The sequence below is a fragment of the Sarcophilus harrisii genome, chromosome 2 (genome assembly GCF_902635505.1).
Source record: "Sarcophilus harrisii chromosome 2, mSarHar1.11, whole genome shotgun sequence".
In the NCBI taxonomy this organism is placed as follows: Eukaryota; Metazoa; Chordata; class Mammalia; order Dasyuromorphia; family Dasyuridae; genus Sarcophilus; species Sarcophilus harrisii.
The window spans coordinates 631976170-631995239 of NC_045427.1; the positions used below are offsets into that span (position 1 = coordinate 631976170).

Consider the following 19070-nt stretch of genomic DNA (forward strand, 5'->3'; position numbering starts at 1 on the left):
TAGTAACTTAGGATTTACACCTTGCCTGCTTCCTAAAAGAATTTAGAAAAGGTAGATTCCCAAAGTTAAACATCATATAAAAGAAGGCAATTATTTTTTCTAAACGTGCAAAAACAGAGAACTAGAACAGAGAAATAGATGTCACTAGGCACCAGAGAGGAGCTAGATACTACACCGAGGTACTGGATTTGGTTCAAAGCTTCCTGGCAGCTGGAAATGCTAACATCAATTATAGTTTTATATTTTATTTACAATTCTAACTTGTATGGTGCTTTATACATTCTAACCACTTTCAATCAATCCATCCACAATCATATATTAAATATCTACTGTGCATCAGGCACTGTGCTGAGCACTGGGGATAAAAAAATAAATAAATAAAGACAAAGGAGAACATTTGTATATCCACTGCCCTCATTAAACCCGAAGATGCCCCCTGTGACGAGAAGTTTGGAGTGTATATTTTGAGACCCATTTTGGAATAGTGAAGAAACAGAGAGAAAATACATCTTGTAAATTTCTGGCTCCATCTTTCCCAGGAGACAAAGGAAAGAATCGGGCACATCTGGATAAAATCTCTGTGAGCTTTAGGGACAGAAGTGGGGAGGCTGGAGGTGGGGGGGAATACAACGGCGAATTAACAAAGAGAGGGAAAGTCATGCTCATTAAGTAGCAGCATTAAGGACCAGAACCCAACACTCTAGATTTCTAATCCATTTCTCAGACTATTGATCAATTTCCTGAAATTTTAATTGACTTTTCCTGTGTTCCCATTGGAGGTTTGAGAAAACAGCTTCAGTCTAATGGACTGGGGCAACTTTAGTCCAAGACCTCATACTCTGGGACAAAGAAAGGTCTCTATAGGAAACCAGATAAGCAGCCAGCGGCTGAGTGTGAGGGAAGGAAGGTCTTTGCTGATCTACCTCCTCTGGTCTCTAGCCAGTGTGAAATCCCAACAGCATCTTATCTTTGTGCCTCCCCCCCAAAAAATAATCCTCCTCCCACCAACAGCACACAACATAAAGCAGTTTCCCCATCCTCGGGAGAGGAACTTAGAAATAAAGGAGAGACCCCGTCCCTCAGGGGCATCCTCTGTGTATCTGGACTCATTAGATTGTAAGCTCCTTGAAGGCAGGGACCGTTTCATTTCCGTAGTTGTACCCCAGCAGTAGCACAGGGCCCGGAACGTAGCAGGTGCTTCATAAATGTTTTTTCGATTGAATTGGACTAAATAAGTCTTTCGCTTTCTCTCTTATTCTCACATTCCCATAACTCCGCGTGACTTAAGGCAATTTGTTTCACATTTCTGGCCTTCATCTTTCTTCTCTTTAAAGTTTGGAAACTGGATGAAATTATCTCTAAGTGTCAATACCCGGATCCAAGAGTCCCCACCCCCAGGCTCAGGAATTCAAGTCCAGCGCTTTCCCATACGCCCTGCTGTCTCTCAAAGGAATATGTCAGATTAGCTGTGCATCAAAATGGGATATAAGTGATTCATTTTGTCCCCGGGGCCTGAAGCATCTTCTTTATGTATAAGTTGGGTTTTTTCCCTCTTCATGAGGGAATATTAACTCCCCCTATCAAACAAAACAACCCCCAACCCGAAAACCCAAACCTACTGCCAAGAAAAGCAGTGACAAACTCATTCATAGTCTGATTTAAATAACTCATAATGATAATCTCTCTCTCTCTCTCTCTCTCTCTCTCTCTCTCTCTCTCTCTCTCTCTCTCCCTCTCTCTCTCCCCTGTTTCTCTGTCTCTCTTTGTCTCTCTGTCTCAGACTCTGTGACTCGCTGTGTCTCTTTCTATCTCTCTGTCTCGGTCTGTCTGTCTTCCTTTCTCTCATCCTCTCTGTTTTTCTACCTCTCTATCTTAGTCTCTTTCTGTGTATGTATATGTCTCTATCTCTTTTTTCATTCTCTCTGTCTCTCTGTCTGTCTGTCTGTCTGTCTCTCTCATACACACATACCCTCCCCCCTCTCTCTTCTCTCATTCTCTCTCTATGTCTCTTTGTCTTTCTGTCTTAATCTCTCCCTTTCTCTGTCTCTATCTCTCTTTGTCTTTGTCTATCTCTGTCTTCTTCTCTCTTATTTTCTCTCTCTCTGTTTCTGTCTCTCCAGTCTCTTTCTGTGTGTGTATCTGTCTCTATCTCTTATTTTCATTCTCTCTGTCTCACTATCTGTCTCTCTCTCATCCACACACCCTTCCCCCCTCTCTCTGTCTCTTTCCTTCCCCCCACACATTGTATACTGTCATACTAGCAGCTGATCCTTCTGCCCCTCAAAAGGATGACCCCCATAAGATTCTTCTGCTCCCACACCCTTTTCCATCCAGAGATTGAACTCAATATCCCCTCAAGGAGATAGAAGCATGGCCCCTTTGCTATTCCTCTACATCCCCCATCATTCTAAATCCAAGAAAATAGTGAAGAAACAGAGAGAAATACATCTTTTAAATTTCTGGTTCCATCTTTCCCAGGAGACAAGAGGAAAGAATTGGGCACATCTGGATAAAATTTCTGTGAGCTTAAGGGACAGAAGTGGGGCGGGGGGAAATACAACAGTAGGTGATCATCTCCCTTACAGGGCTGCAGGCTGCTTTTGAGCTCAGATTGGAGACAGTCCTAATTTGGCTATTGCCTGTTAAGCCTGTTGGAATTCCTTGGGGACACAGGAAGGTAGGCCTGAATAGGACACCAAAAAAGTGATCTCTGACACAGATTTTAGGGCTTTTTCCAGAACTCGAGGACAGAATACCAGCAGCTTCCAGCTTCCCCTTTCGCCAAAACTCCTTGAGGTTTGAGTTTTGAGATGTCCTCCAACCTCCCAGAGCAGGGTCTCACAACTCATGGCTCCATCACTTGAACTGGTATCAGATCAGTGCTTAGTCAGCAGAAGTCAAAGGCACAGGGATTGCTACCTGAGAGTGTTTCCCAGAACAGACATGAATAGGGAATTAGTAGTGAGAACAGACAAGGAAAGACAGACAGAGACAGATCAAGAATCCAAGAGAAAATATAATGGAAACCATGACAAAGAAGAGAAAAATGATGACAGGAGCAGAGATAGAGATGGAGCAGGACACAAAGAAAGAAATGGAGACAGAGAAAAATGACAGAGACGGAGAAAAAAGAAAATGGAGACAGACAACAAAAGACAAGAAAAAATTATGACAGAGACAGAGGGAGATACTGGGAGACTTCAAAAAATGACGGCAGAGACTAAATGAGATAGAGAGACGGCGAAAAACGATGACAGGAGCAGAGATATAAAGAAGTAAGATAAGATGCATTAATAATTAAACTCAACTAACATTTACCAAGCCCCAACTCTGTCCCATGCACTCTACTAGTCATTTCAGATACAAAACAGAGAAAAGTGGGGATAGAGACAGGTCCAAGTAAAGCAGAAAAAAGCAATCGCCAGTGTCCAAGTCATCAGGTAACAGCCCAGAAAAATCAGGCTGCACCTGAGTCTTTTTTCATGCACCAAACCGTTCTGAGCATACTCCAAGTCCTGAACAAAAACATCAGTAGATCTGCATGGATGCCATCTACCACCCTAATTCATCCCTCATTCATCATCTCTTGGTTGAATACTTCCTGATTGGTCTTCACATTTTAAGTCTTTTCCTCTCCAGCTTATTTTTCACACAGCTACCAAATTGAGGCTTCCAAAACACAAGTGTGGCCATGTTACTTCCCTGCTCTAAAAGCCTCAGTGGCTCCCTATTGTTTCTAGACTAAAATACACATTCCTCTGTCTGATTTTTAAAGCCCTTCAAATATGTTTCTAGGTTTAATATATGCTACTTCTCTTCACATATTCTCTGGTACAAATTGGATGACTTTGCTACCTACTCTTTATGTCATCTCCCATCCATCCCATTATATCTGCCCGGTTTGGCCCCTACTCTTGAAATGAACTGCCTCTTCACTCCCCACTTACCAGGACCCTTAGTTTCCTTCAAGACTCAAATAAAGTGCTGCCTTCCACATGAAGATTTTCTGATTCTCCCAGTTGCTAACGACCTCCCCCTGGGCCATAACTTTTTAGTTGTTATTTAAAAGAAAAGAAAACTCTCTTTATCAGGCAGTACAAGTTGAGAGCCAAGTTTACTGCTCTGACATTAGGTGCAGGTTTATGGAAAAGAATACTGGATTTAAAAATGGCACACCTGAGCACACATCCTGGTTCTACTTCTTGATCCTCAAAGCTGGTTATTTCTACCCCCAGTCTCCCTCACCTTCTCTCCACCCACCCAACAATCATCCTGGTTCAATTCCTTAGCATCTCTTCTCCAGAATACTACAGAGGCCTCCTATTTGTCAGCTGCTGCCAAAGTGGTTACTCTCAAATAGAGATCCCTTCTCTTCTCAGATTCCTGTAGGCTCACCCTTACTTCCAGGATTAAATATAATATCTCCATTTGCCATTTAAAGCCATGGTTGGAGTCTGACCAACCATGATCTTAAACCTGACCATGGTCAGACTCCAACTTAACCATCTAACCTTGTCACATGTTACACTCAAAACCCTGTAGTCTGACCCACGTAGACTTGCCGTGTCTCCCATACAACCTCCACCTCCCACTTCTGTGTATTTGCCTAGAAAGCCCTCCCTCCTCATCTCCACTTCCTAGGAAGGGCCTTCCTTGAAGATCCAGCCCAACAATACCGGAAATCTTTCCTGATGGTAGCAGCTTCTTGGTTTTCCCCACCAAAATGGTCTTGAATTACTCTGCATATATCTTTATTTATACCACTTGCCTCCACCAGCTCAGTTATAAGGTCCATAAAGGGAAGAATTATTTCAACTCTATCATTGTACCCAGAGTGCCTAGCAGAGTGACTAGAACATGGCAAATGCTTTTTACTGATTGATTGATTAAATCCTGATCTCCCTTCCATCTCCTCAAACCTAGGCTGGGTTGATCTAAGTGCCCAATGCTTATCTGAATCCTTGCCATCCTTCAAGACCCAGCTCAAGCCCTAATCTCTTTCACAAAGCCCTCCCCTCCATCCTTCCCCACAGCGATCTCTTTCTCTCTACTCAACTTGTCAAATATTTATTAAATGCCTACCGAGTGCAAAGCACCGTGCTAAGTCCTGGAGGAGAAGCTTAGAAGGCCTCAGTGCCCGCTGCTGCGCTCTTGGCTTCATGAGAACAAGATACAAATGCAGGTACTACAAACACATAGCATACTATGTTACATGTGGATACCTACAACATGTCAGGTAGATTAAAGAAGTAAAAAAAAAATAGTGTTATGGGAGATCAGAGAAGAAGGTTGTTACTATCTGGGCCAGCCCCAACCGGCTTTCTGGAGGAAGTGACCTTTTAGTTGTGAGTCTCCAGAAGAACTGACAATGGCTTGACCGGGAAGGTTGTGTGATCAGTCGATTGGAAGATGGAAAGGTGAGTTGCAACTGTCTTCCTAAAAGCAGTTCTGTAACTTGTCACCTACAACGGTGATATAAAAGTCAAATAGAAATGGGGGCCATTAAACCACACATAAGGATCCTTGCCGGTGCAAGTTGACTTAGAAAAGCACGCATTAACGCTATTAATGTTTTATTATGCTGCTAGGTGGTGCCAGTGGATAGAGCACTGGACTTGGATTCAGGAACACACAACTTCCTGAGTTCAAATCTAGCCTTAGACCCTCACTAGCTATGTGATCCTGAGCAAGTCAGTTAACCCTGTTTGCCTCAGTTTCCTCATCTATAAAATGAGCTGGAGGAAGAAATGACAAACCAGTATCTTTGCCAAGAAAACTCCAAACGGGGTCATGAAGAGTCAGATATGAGTAAAAATGACTGAACAACAATGTTTTGTTGCATTTTTATTTGGTTAAATATTCCCAACATAAGTTGGTTTTAGCTACACTCATGGGTTGGCTAGATTTGACACCTCTGTCCTATACAACCTCTTTTAGACACAGTGGTCAACACACAAACACACACACACACACACACACACACACACACACACTGTTCCTTCTAAACAAAGCATTGACTTCTCAAGGCAGTCCTAATTATACCCCAACCCAACAGACCCACCAGGAAAAAAACCACATACACAAACACATATGTGTTATATATAGATAGATAGATAGATAGATGATAAATGGATGATAGAGAGATAAATAGATAGATAGATAGATGATAAATAGATGGATAGATAGAAGGATGATAGTTATATGAATGGATAGATAAATAGATAGATCAAAGAACAATCCAAAAACATTTGTAGTCCACTGTTTTAATTCTCTATACTCCCATAGCCACCAGCCTTGTTCAGGCCCCCAGTACCTCTCCCCTGGATTCTTATAATAGCTCCCAGTTGGTTTCTTTGCCTCAAGCCTCTTGCTTCTCCAATTCATCCTCCATGCAATTGCCAAATAGATATTTCTGAAATACAAGTCCGACCACATCCATCTTCTTATTCAGAAAGCTCTAGGGTTAACCTCCCGCCTCTAGGATAAAAATACAAACTTTCTCTTGCCATTTGGAAAACTTCTTCATGTGGCTCCAGCATCTGTCCCTAGGCTGGCCATCTCTCCACGTTCCTTCCCTTCACATACTCTGGGTTCCAGCCAAACTGATTTACTTGCTGTGCCACCCTCTGCACAAGAGTAATAACAACCACAATAACTAGCATTTATATAGTGCTTTGCAGTCTGCAAAGCAACTTATAAAATTATTTCATTTTGTCTTCCTGGCAACCCTGAGAAGTAGATCTGTGATCATCTTTACTTTACAAATGTGGAGACTGAGTCAAACAGGGTAAAGTAACTTGGCCAGGGCCATACAGCTAGTAAGTGTCTGAGGCTGGATTTGAGCTCAGGTCTTCCTGACTCCAGGCCCACATTCTATACCCTGCAGCAATGATCCCCATAGCCAGTTGCTAGTGTCCTCCTAAATGACTTTGAGTGTGCATGTATAGAGATTTATTTGTGAATGTCAATATATGAATTTCCCCCACTAGAATACAAGGTCCTTGATAGCGGGGGATGTTTCCTGTTTGTTTCTGTATCCTCGGGGCCTAGCACAGTGTCCAGTCCATGGTAAGCACTTAAGAAATGCTTGTTAGATGAATGAAACTCAACAAGGAGGAGGCAGGAACAGACACTGGCAAGAGAATGAACAAGAGTGGAAGCAGGAGCACACGGCACATTTGACCAGATTATGGAGAGCTGGACAGGTGTCAGATGAGATTGGGCCAATGAAGGAAGGCAGCACTGTTAGGGAAGGCCTTGAATGCCAACCAGCCTGCAGCCCTTATTTCATACACTCCTCCCTGGACCCATAGCACTGCTCTTTGAGTTTGGGGTGCCCTGTGCTTGTGTGTGAATGCTGTTTATCCAGACTGGAGGCTCTCTGAGAACAGCCCTCTCTCCTCCAAAGTACCTTGTGAGGGGCCTGGACAGAGGGAGAGGTTATGGTTCAGGAAATGCTGCTTGATTGAATGAAGGGGAAGGGACCTCTCTCCCTTCCTGGGTTTCCCTTAGACAGGGCACCTAGTACTGGAACCAGGATTACCCCTGTGCCCCCCAGCCCACATTGGCTTGAAGCCACTAGTAGAATGAGTTGGCCTGGTCTCTCCTGAGACCTTAGTTGATAGATAATCTGATAGTTCATTTAGGATGCTCACTCTTTCCACAAAATGCTATTGTATGGTCTTAATGAAGACCCTTACACACACACACACACAGACTCATTCCCAAATAAGATAGAATCTCTGATAATTCTACCTTTCTTTATCTTCCCCTACTTCCACAGAACAGATCTGGGTTCAAAACTTGCCTTTACCACTTAGTTGCTGCAAGAGCTCAGGCAAGGCCCCTTCCCATTTGGACTCTTAATCTCCCATTTGCAAAATGAAGTAGCTGAACTAGTCAAAAGCCAGCTTTTAAGCATTTATCAAGGATTTATTAAGTGTCAGGGACTAAAGGCTGGGGATACAAAGAAAGGCAGAGGCCCAGCTCCCTGCGGTCAGGGAGCTCCCATCCTAATGGACCAGATGACCTCTAATGTACGCGTTCTATGAACAACTCAACCATTTGGAATCCCACAGCATAAAGGCCTGTGCAGACTGGCCTCCTGATCAGGCTACCAGACGGCCCAGGCTGTGAGCTCCCCCCTCAGTGAGGCTCCTGCAAGCCCAGATCCACAGCAGAAGGGAGCTGTGGAGAGGTCCAAGGGTACAAGGCTCTGGGCTCCTTAAGCACTAAAATTGTCCCAACCTGGGGGACCCAGGAGACTTTGAATCTCAAAGCAACAGAGCCAGATACAGGGAAGAATGGGGGAAGCCCCTGGTGCTCAACCAATAGATCTGTGAAGAAGCAGCAGTCTAAGGGAATGGCATCTGGAGTCTTGGGTTTGAATTCTACCCCTGGAACTTAAGAGCTGAGTGTTGTTGGGTAAGTCCTTTCCTTTCCCCAAACCTCACTTTCTCTCTCTCTCTCTCTCTCTCTCTCTCTCTCCCCTCTCTCTCCCTCCCCCTTTCTTGTCATTGGTCACTTTCATTTCCAAATCTATCCCTTCCTTCCCCTCCCAGAGAGCCACTTTCCCTGTCTTTGATGTTCCATTCCTCATATGTTTTCCTCACCGGCTCCTGCCAAGAAGAGATGTCTTTGCAGAACCTTTAAGCCCGGAGTTCTTCTAAAGAATAATAATTTTGCAGGGGTGGGGTGGGGATGGGGGACAGCCAGGCCGCAGAGCCTCCCACCCGACTGCTACCCAGCCCCCTGGAATCTCGGACGGGCCCGTTCTTCCTGGACGCAGGATCGCGCCCCTGGGCCCTCGGCCAGTCCGTCCTCTGCAACTGAAGCCCCTTCCGAGGAGGAGAAACGGCTTGAGAGCGGGGGGTGCCATTGAAAGGGGAAGGTGGACAAAGTTGATCCAACTCCCCAGGGTGCAAGCCCAAGAGCACCCGGCTAAGAGGCAGCCGTACTTTGGGAGGCCAGAGAGTCCGGCCATGGCTCTCGGAGGGGCCGAGCGCGGCCCCCGGCTCCTTTTGGCGCTGTTAGCGCGAACTGCAGCCGCGGTCGCCAATGCCCCCCTCCTGGCACACACACGCGGGTGCGCGCGCGTGCACGAACACACACACACACGCATCCACACAGCCACCCCACAGCAACACCCTTGGCTCCCAGCCCAATATACCGCGCTCAAAGACCGAGACCTTCCCCGCCCTCCGGCCCTCCAGCCCTCCATCCTTGCAGCCCTCCATCGCCCGGCTGGGGCGCCGCAGCAGCGGCTCCCAACGTCCCCGACGAAGCCAAGCTTCCTCCGCCGCCGCCGCCGCCGTCGCAGCATCAGCCCCCGCTTCCCCTCCCTCCCTCATGGCCCCGGCCTCGCCACCTCTCCCCCCCGCCGGGAACCGGCTCCGAGCTCCCGCAGACTCACCCGCTGGGCTCCGGCGTCCCCGCGCCGCCACTCCGGGACCACATCCCCGGCCCGGCTCGAGCGAGTCCTAAGGGCGAGGGCTGGCGACGAGCAGGTGCAGCTGCCGGCTGCGAGCGAGAAGCAGAGGCAGAGGCAGGCGAGCCGGCGGGAGAGGGAGGGACGGAGGGAGGGTGTGTGTGCGCGCCTGTGTGTGGCGCGCGCCTGTGTGTGTGGATGTGTGTGTGTGTGTGTGCCTGTGCGGGTGTGTGTGTGTGTGCGTGCGTGTGCGGGTGTGTGTGTGTATGCGCGAATGTGTCTCCTCTCCGTCTGTATGTATTCCTTGTTGGTCTCCACGTTGCGATGCTAATAGAATAGCAAAGGCGCGCACACGGGCGCACACACGCTCACTCTCCCCAAACAAAAGGCGCCCTGCCTGGAAGGGGACAGACCCCGCTGCGGCGCGGGGCCAGCCGCTTCCAACTTCCTCCCGCGGGCGGAGAAGACCCGAGCCGAGCCCGAGGACACAAAGCCAGCTCCCCGGCCCAACCTGGCCAGTGGGGGCAGCGTAACGCCGCCGGGGCGCAGGCGGGGGGCGCACGGAGCGGAGCGGAGCCGCCCTGGCAGCAGTGCCGGGCGCGCAGCCCCGGGACTCGGCCCCTGGCGCCCGACCTTCCCGGCCGCCTGCCGCCTGCCCGCCTGCCTGCTCTGCCCAAGCTTGGGAGCCCTGGGCCGGGGGCCACTTCTCTCACATCTCCGGGGCTGCCCAGAGCCGTTCTTTCGGACCCGCCGGAGCTAGGGGAGGTGGGCTCCCTTCGGCTCCCCTTGCGCCACCATCCCCGGCCGCAGGGACGCGCCCTGCCCACTGCGGGCACTCTGGGGCCCGGAACTCCGAGAGAGAGGAAAAAAAGCTGGGAGGGGGCGCCTCAAGTCGGGTTCTCAGCAGAACGGAGCCTGGATATCCTCGTACTTCTTCCTCCCTCAATTGGACTCTAACCTCGCTCTCTCCTTTCCGCAGCTCTCTGTCTCTCTCCCTCCCCCTCTCTCCTTCTTTCCCTCCTCCCTTCCTCCTCTACCCACCTTCTCTCTCTCTCTCTCTCTCTCTCTCTCTCTCTCTCTCTCTCTCTCTCTCTCTTCCTCCTTTTATCCTCCCTTTTTCCCCTCCCCCCTGCCAACCCACAAGCGTCTCACATTCTCTGCATTACATCAGATGCTGCCGGCTTCACGGTCGGTACCGGAGCTCCCAGTGGGAGATAAGGTAATAAGCCTCTCTCCCAAGCCCCTGCTCCTGCTCCCTGCTCTCGCTCCCTCTGCTGCTCTCTCCTTTCCCTCCCTTCGCAAAGCCCCAGTGACACATCCAGGCTGTGGCCTCCAGTTCTACCGAGAGTTCCCACATCGCCTAGCTTTAAAGGGATAGCCTGCCCTTTGCTAGGACTTCATCGCCCTTTGTCTGCCCCAACTTGGGGCAGTGGTGTCCCGGAAGTCCGGCCCTCACGGCCACTTTCTGCCCCCTCGGGGTGGCAGTGCCAGGCCAGCCAGGCCTGACTGGCCCACTGGGACGGAGCGGGGCTTCTCTGAGCTCTCTTTGGCCACTGTCCCTCTCTGCCAGGAAACCCTCTGGTGAGGGATGGAGGTGAGTCAAGGAGAATGGATGATTTCCATATCTGGTCTGGTCCAGATGGCGCTGCTGGGTAAGAGCAGCCCGGAGTGTTAGTGTGAGGTTTAGAGGAGGCAGGGCTCTCCTGGCTTTGGGGCAGGAGTACTCTAAGCCTGTGAGGCACTTAGAGGGGCCCAGCAAGTTCTGGGGCTATCTTCAAGTCTCCAGGACAGCTGCCCTTTGGGGACCTCATCCTGAAGCAGAGAAATGGCGTCCCAAGCCAGGCATGGCTGATGAGTGGAGAAGGAACTGCTGGGCCCCAGAGTTCCAAGTAAAGGTAAAGAAGAGGAAGCCTGGCAAGAAGAGACAGCCCACCCCATTCCTGGCTTGTCTGGGACCAAAGTCCATTAATCTGGATAAAGATACTTCCCAAGATGCATTAAAGATACTTCCCAAGATGCATTAAAGATACTTCCAAAGATGCATTAAAGTCTTTGGGGTAAGAGGGTAAAAAGAAGGGGGATGGGTAGTTTGCACAAAAGTATAAGGATCCCCCAGCTGGCCCCGGGAACTCTTCTTGCCTCAGTGGCTAATTCTGAACCCTTCAGCAAGGGGCCTGAGGCTCTCTTTGGACTTCAGTTCCCCGACTGGTAAAATGGGAAGAAGTCACTGCTGCCCACCCACCTCCACCCCAAATATCACCCAGATGATGCAAAGGTGCCATAAGATCAACACATGAATAACAAAAGAAACGAATGGAGCAGCAGAAGTCATAAATGCTTCAGGCAATGGAGGGAGGAGCCATTACTTTGAAAAACTAGTGTTCAGAGTCCTTCTGCCCTCTATTTACCCTCACACAACCTAAAAGGATGTTGAATCCCCTTCACTACCTCCCTCCCCTCTCCTGCATCCATGAGCGATGGAGAAGGGAGTAAAGCCTCCTCTCCCCTCCCAGTCAAATATATGTTCCAGGACTCCAGGAAAGAGCCAGTCTTGCAGCCAAGTTGCAAAATCAGCAAAATTTGCTTTCAGCACCCACGCTTGGCCAAGGCTCCCTCCATCTTCACTCCACTCCCCACCTACTCCCATAAGTTATCTTATCTTCTACCAAAACATGCCTTCCTTGGTGCTGAAGTGTTCTGAAAAGTGTTCAACAAATCCAGCAAATATTAAACTCCTACAGTATGGAGGATATTGTATTGAACACAAGAGACTGAAAACTAGATCCAATAAGAAGCATCTCTCAAGAAGTTTACAATATAGACTGGGAGAGCAGAGATTTTATTCACTTCAATAAGCAATGAATCCCCAATATGTGCAAGACACCATGGAAGGGACTTACTGTTTTCTCATTTACTGGTGTCTAACTCTTCATGACCCCATTTGGGGTTTTCTGGGCAAAGAATCTGGAATGGTTTGCTATTTTCTTCTCCAATTCATTTTACAGTTGAGAAAACTGAGGCAAATAGCGTTAAGTGACTTGCCCAGGATTACATAGCTAGTAAGTATCTGAGACTGGATTTGAACTCAGGTCTTTCTGACTCCAGAATAAGTGCTCTATCCACTTCATCACATAGATCTGAAAAACTCCTAGAACTAGATATAGAGCTGGAAAGGACCCAGAGCTCTTCTGATCTAGTCTCCTCATTTGACAAAAAGAGGAAACTGAGACGTAAGGAGACAGTGACTTGCCTGAGATCATAAACGCAACAAGTAAAATTTGAACACAGGTCCTCCAATACCAAATCCAGGGTTCTTTCCATGTACCACCCTGCCTCTAGGGATAGCTCTCAAAGACTAGGTGGACAAAGCCATACACCATGGAGCTCAATATCTAAGTTTCCTGATTGGACACAATGATTCACATCTATTTGTTAATTAGATTGAGAGCAAGGAGGTTCAACTGGGAAGAGCAGTAAGATTGGAGGGAAAGAGACCTCGGTTCAAATCCCAGTTCTGTCATTTACTAGCTGTGTGACTTTGGACAAATCACTTAATTTCTCTGAATCTCAGTTTCCCCTTCTGTAAAAGGAGGGGGCCAGAATGATATATAATTCTAACTCTAAACCTAAAGATCCACCCAAAGACTCTCTGAGCATCAATCATTTAATATGCACTATGTGCCAGGCACTGGACTAGGAACTGAGGATACAAAGAGAAAGAATGACATAATCCCTGGGAGAGCAACTTTCCTGTCCCATAGGTCCCCATAGAGTCGGTGGCCATCTTGGGCCCAGGAGCTTCTGCAGATTCCTCCAGTGCCCTTCACTCTGCCCCACTTCCCTAGAAAGACCATGACCATTTGTTATTATGAAGCTCCACACTCATCAGGAACTACCAGAGAAATAACCATCATTACTTGACCCTATATTTAGAGCTGTTATTCTTATTACCTCCTATGCCAACAGTATATTAGATATATATCTCTACCATTCTCCTGAAAATATGGAAGACAGGCCATTTCTTTACAGGGCTCCCTTTCTGTCAGTGAAAATTTGTGCAAAGGACAAAGTCTTACCCTGCCAGAATGAATCAGCATTGATAGAATGGAGATAAATGGAGTAGAATAGTTCATTTTTTTAAGCAGAGGAAGAAATTGCCGAATTTGGAGTCAGAGGTGGTGGTTGTTAGTCTTGCTCAATTGTGTCCAACTCTTTGTGACCCCATTTGGGGTTTTCTTGGCAAAGATACTGGAGTGGTTTATTATTCCACTCTCTTATTTTGCAGATGAGGAAACTGAGGCAAACAGGGCTAAGGAACTTGCCCAGGGCTACATACCTATAAAGTTATGGCAGAATTTTGCCTCGTGAACATGAGTTCTACAATAAATGTTTATGGCAGGATTTCAACTCATGCATGTGAGTCTTTCTGATACCAAACCCAGTGCTTTTTCCACTTACGATGAATAACTTTGGGGCATGTCTCTTCTTCATCTTACTCTCAATTTTGTCGTCTGTAATATAGGAGGTTAGAATATCTGGCCCTCTAGAGTCCCTTCAAGAGACCTATAATCCTATGAATTTTTAAAGTGGTTGCCATGGTATAGTGGAAAGAGTCCTGGCTGTAGAGATGAGACCAGAGTGGGAATCCTGACTATGCCAGTTAAGATGGTCAATTTAAACAAATTACTTCTCTCTAAGCCTCAGTTTCTACATCAATACAATGAACAAATTGACCCAAGTGATGTCTAAGATTCCTTACAAGCAACTCTCCCAATTGGTAAATGGTCAGAGGATATATACAGGCAGTTTTCAGATGAAGAAATCAAAGCTATCTCCAGAGATGAAAAATGCTCTAAATCATTTGTGATTAGAGAAATACGAATTAAAACAACTCTGAGATACCACCTCATACCTATCGGATCGGCCAATATAAAAAAAGAAAGTGACAAATGTTGGAGAGAATGTGGAAAAATTGGGACACTAATTCATTGTCGATGGAGTCATGAATTGGTCCAACAGTTACAAAGAGCACTTTGGAGCTATTCCCAAAGGGCACCCAAACTATGGACCCAGCAATACTGTTACTAAGTCTATATACCATTAAAAAAAGGGAAAAGGAGGGGTAGCTAGATGATGCAGTGGATAGATCACTAGCTCTGAAGTTGAGAGGACCTGAGTTCAAATCCAGCCTCAGACACTTAATACTTACTAGCTGTGTGACTTAACCCAATTGTCTCACCAAAAATGGGGTGGGGGAAGGACCTGTGTATGCAAAAATGTTTATAGCAGCTCTTTCCCTGTTGGAAAAATATTGGAAATTTAGGGGATGCTCATCAGCTGGGCAGCTATACCCCAAGCTGTGGTATATGAACATAATGAAATACTACTATGAATAGAACTATAAAACATTGTACCTAGTATCATCAGTATTGTGTGATGATCAACTACGATTGACTCAGCTCTTCTCAGCAACACAACAATCTGAGACAAGTATTAAGGACTCACAAAAGCTTTCCACAACCAGATAAAGAACTGTTGGACTCAGAATGTAGATCGAAGCATATTTTTTCTCTTACTTTATTCTTTCTCATGTCTTTTTTTCCTTTTGATCTGTTTCTTCTTTCATGACTGTGACTAATATGAAAATATGTTTTACATGATAACACATGTATAAACTGTATCAAACTGCCTACCATCTTCAAAAGAGGGGAAGGGAGGAAAGGAGAAAATTTTGGAACTCAAAAATCTTGTAAAAATGAATGCTAAAAACGTTTTTGACATGTAACTGGGGGAAAGATAATAAAATACTATTTTAAATCTTGAGATTAAATCCTGAGATACCATGGGAAAAAATTCCATTGCTAAATTTGGAATTGGGCAGACTTGGATTCAAATTCCACCTCTGGTAATTATTAGCTGTGTGACTTTGGGCAAGTCATTCAATTTTGTCCCAAACTTCTTATCTATATATCAAGAATATGTGTATGTGTGTGTGTGTGTTAGATGCTCAAAGGGATGTGAGTAATTGTTTTTTGTTTTGTTTTTTTGCTGAAGCAATTGGGGTTAAGTGACTTGCCCAGGGTCACACAGCCAGGAAGTGTTAAGTATCTGAGGTCAAATTTGAACTCCGGTCCTCCTGACTTCAGGGCTGGTGCTCCTGGGAGCCACCAAGCTCCCCCTCTGAGTAATTGCTGAGTCCAACCAAGTACACTTGTTTTACAGAAGAGGAAACTGAGATGTGGGTAGGATTAAATTTGTGTTTTGGGAAAATCACTTTAGTGGCTGAATGAAGGTGGGATTGGAGTTGGGAGAGACCTTAGGCAGGCCTAGAGCATGAAGTACCACCCAATTTCTTTCATTCCTGGGAGTCTATTTGCTGCCTGCCATTAGCCTTAATCTGCCTTGACTCTGGCTCTTTGGTTGCACTAAGCTTAGTTCTCTGATTACAGATCTGATCTAAGACAGACAGAGGCTTCCTATATATAAGGCATGATACAGACCTTGCTCAGCTTCTCTCTCTGCATCAAAGAGAAACCAAGCCAAGAGCTAAGTTCCCTGATATCCATCATTTACTTAGACAGCAAAGGAATTAGTCATCACTTCGGAATAAAGGAAAAAGCAAGTGCTCAGATACTATCCTGGTAGCCTCCTTCCATTCCCATCCTTCGGGTGTTTCCCCGCTGAAAGGAACTCTGGGCTTGGAGTTGGGAGTTTCTTGGATTCAAATTCTATCACATACTAATCAAATAACTTCTCTGATCTTCTATTTCCTCAACTAGAAAACAGGGGCGATAATTGCTGTCCCATCCTCTCACAGAGTGGTTGTGAAGCTTCAATGGCGTCTTGGATCAAAAGGGCTTTGCAAACTTTCGAGAGCAGGGTAAATAGCAGACCTTACAGCACTGGATTCAGGGATTTAACTGCTCAAAAGAAATGTGAGTAATTGTTGAGTCCAACTGATCTGTAAAATGATGGGGCTGGCTCGTAAAGTTTAAGGCCTCCCACTGACTGAAATCCCACAGTCTTGTCTTTGGAAGACTCTTATCCTTAGTTGATCTCATCCATCCAAATCCCATCTTGGTACAGAGGGAAAGAGATGAATAGAGAAGCTAGAGGTCTTCAGGTCCAATACCAGCTCTGCCATTTGCTGGCTATGTCATCTTAGACATGTGGGATCAAGTAACCAAAAAGCCTCCAGTTTTCCCAGCTAGGGACAAAATGAGGTGCTTGAGCTAGATGATTTTTCAGGTCTTATATCTCTAAGTCTAGGATTCTTTAAAATCCAGCTCAAGCCACATCTCCTCCTACTCTGACTGACCCAGCTGATGACAATCTCCTCCGAATGTCTATTATCCCGATACCATTCATCTGGCACAGAGTACACGTAGACCTATTATCTTAAGCAATCAATTATGCTATTTTGTTATTTTAAACAATAGGTTCTCAGACAGCCAAACTTTAGACTTTTTTCTTTTTTGTAATTAACAAAATTTTATTTTCTTTCCTTCCATTTAAAAGAAAAATAAAAGTAAAAGTAAAATATGTTCCTTGTAACAAATTCTCACATTGTCGAAGTGGAAACATATATATGTATGTATATATATACATATATTATATATATATATAATATATATATATAATTCTCACATTGTCAAAGTAGAAACATATATATATACACACACACACACACACACACACACACACATATATATATATATATATATGTTTCTACTTCAACAATGTGAGAATTTGTTACAAGGTACATATTTTACTTACTATATATATCTATCTATATATCTATCTATCTATCTATCTATCTATCTATCTATATATATATATATGTTTCCTTCTGCATATTTACTCCATCTTTCTGTCAGGAAATGGGTAGCACACTGCATCATTGGAACTCTGGGTTAATTATTGGTCGTTATTTGGATCAGCATTCTTATGTCTTTCAAAGTTGATTGTCTTCACAATATTTTTGCTTTATATCATTTTATACACAACTTTCCAGACTTCTCTAAAGCTAAATCACTTCTAATGACACGATAATATCTCTTAAATATTTGCTTTATTAAGTAACTTGTTTAGCCATTGCACAATTGATAGGCATGTCCTTGATTGCCAGGTTTTTTTACTACAGCAAAAAGTGGTCCCATAAAATATGTGGGAGAAGGGGCTTGTGATTTTTTTCCTTTTTGCTCTTTCTTTGATCTCTTTGGAGTTATAGATGAGGATATACTTACTGGAGCCAATTCAAACTGTGTTGAGCGAGGCAATTATAAAATTTTCACTGGAAGTCTTTACACCTCAGAATTAGACAAATACTAAAAATCAGGGCTTTGATATTTCTTTTTGATTGTATAGCCTGAAGAAAATGAGAGACAACATGTTAATAATTCAGATGAAACTTAATAGTACATTTTTGGAGATCCAGTTGTTGAATATTTACCAACAAAACTTGGATATAGGCCTAGTAGTGGTATAATTAGGTCAAAGAGTTCAGATAGTTTAGTGTCTTTCAAGATAGTTTCAAACTTCTTTCCAAAATGGCTGGATCAGTTCACAGTTCCATCAACAATGCATGAGTGTAAAGGGAAAAAAAAGCATGAATGTGCATGGCCTGGGTTTTAAACAATTTTGTATACTCTGTGTCACCAGAGTGGAAAATTTATAATTATTCAATAAATATTTGTTGAATGAATGACTGAATTTATTTCTGCCTTCTAGCTTCCTTCAAGTCCCAGCTAAAACCTCACCTACAAGAAGGTTTTCCCCATCTCCCTTAAGACTTCCCTCTCCCAATTTGTCTCAAAATTCAAATCCTGTTGGTTGATTCTCTTTTGGCCTATCTCTTCCTGTCTTGATGACCAGCTAACTCCTCTGTGAACACTTCTCTCATTGAATGTGAGGAGGCAAATGTCCTATAAATTGTGAAGTGTAATGTAAACATGGGATATTGTTATGGTTATTCATGATCCCCAAGGATCCTGCCTTTGGACTAGCTCTGGGCCCCCAGCCCTAAATCCCCATGGGATTCTCCCTTAGCTAAATGGCCCCTGATGCTCTCCCTGGCTGCCTGCTTGCCTTTGCTCTCTCCTCCGTGTTTTTCCTCTTCCTTCACATCAAAGACTTCCTGGTCCAGTTCTCTGGGGTGGTGAGCTCATGATTGCTGCCTACTCTGGCTAAACACACCTCCTGCCTCGGCTTCCCAGGTGTGTTGAGGGGCCTTCTGGGAGGCAAATGTAAGACAAACAGGCTTCTCCCCAGGCTCTCTGACATTCAAAAGGTAAAGCCAAGCCAAGCTTCAGTCTCAGGATCCACTTTCCTATTTGATTCTCTTGCAGTGAATATGTCATCCTAGTAACATTGACATCTTTCAGTCTAATGCCCCTTTTTATACAAAAAGGGAAAATGAAGACCCAACAGGTTGGTGCACTAGAAAGTTCACTGTATTTAAAGGCAAAAGACTTGCTAAAAAATGTGACACTTATCACCTATCAGATTTATGCAGAGGAGAAGAATTCAGGAATAAACAAGAGATAGAGAGCATTATGGGATATGAAATGAATAATTTTAGTTACATTAAATTTTTTAAAATTATACATTTTTTTAAAGAAAGACTTGTAAATTCTTTGCTATG

The 19070-nt window shown here is 45.0% G+C and overlaps 1 protein-coding gene across 4 annotated transcripts in view; it reads right to left on the reverse strand.

The window, feature by feature from the left end:
- The window catches only part of LINGO1 (leucine rich repeat and Ig domain containing 1), a 493542-nt gene extending 483932 nt beyond the window's left edge, over positions 1-9610 (reverse strand). For all 4 annotated transcript variants that reach the window (XR_004232585.1, XM_031956817.1, XM_031956818.1 and 1 more), the window contains exon 1: positions 9413-9610. The gene's annotated coding sequence lies outside the window, so the exon portion shown is untranslated. The remainder of the gene's footprint in view (positions 1-9412) is intronic.
- Between the last annotated feature and the right edge of the window lie 9460 nt (positions 9611-19070).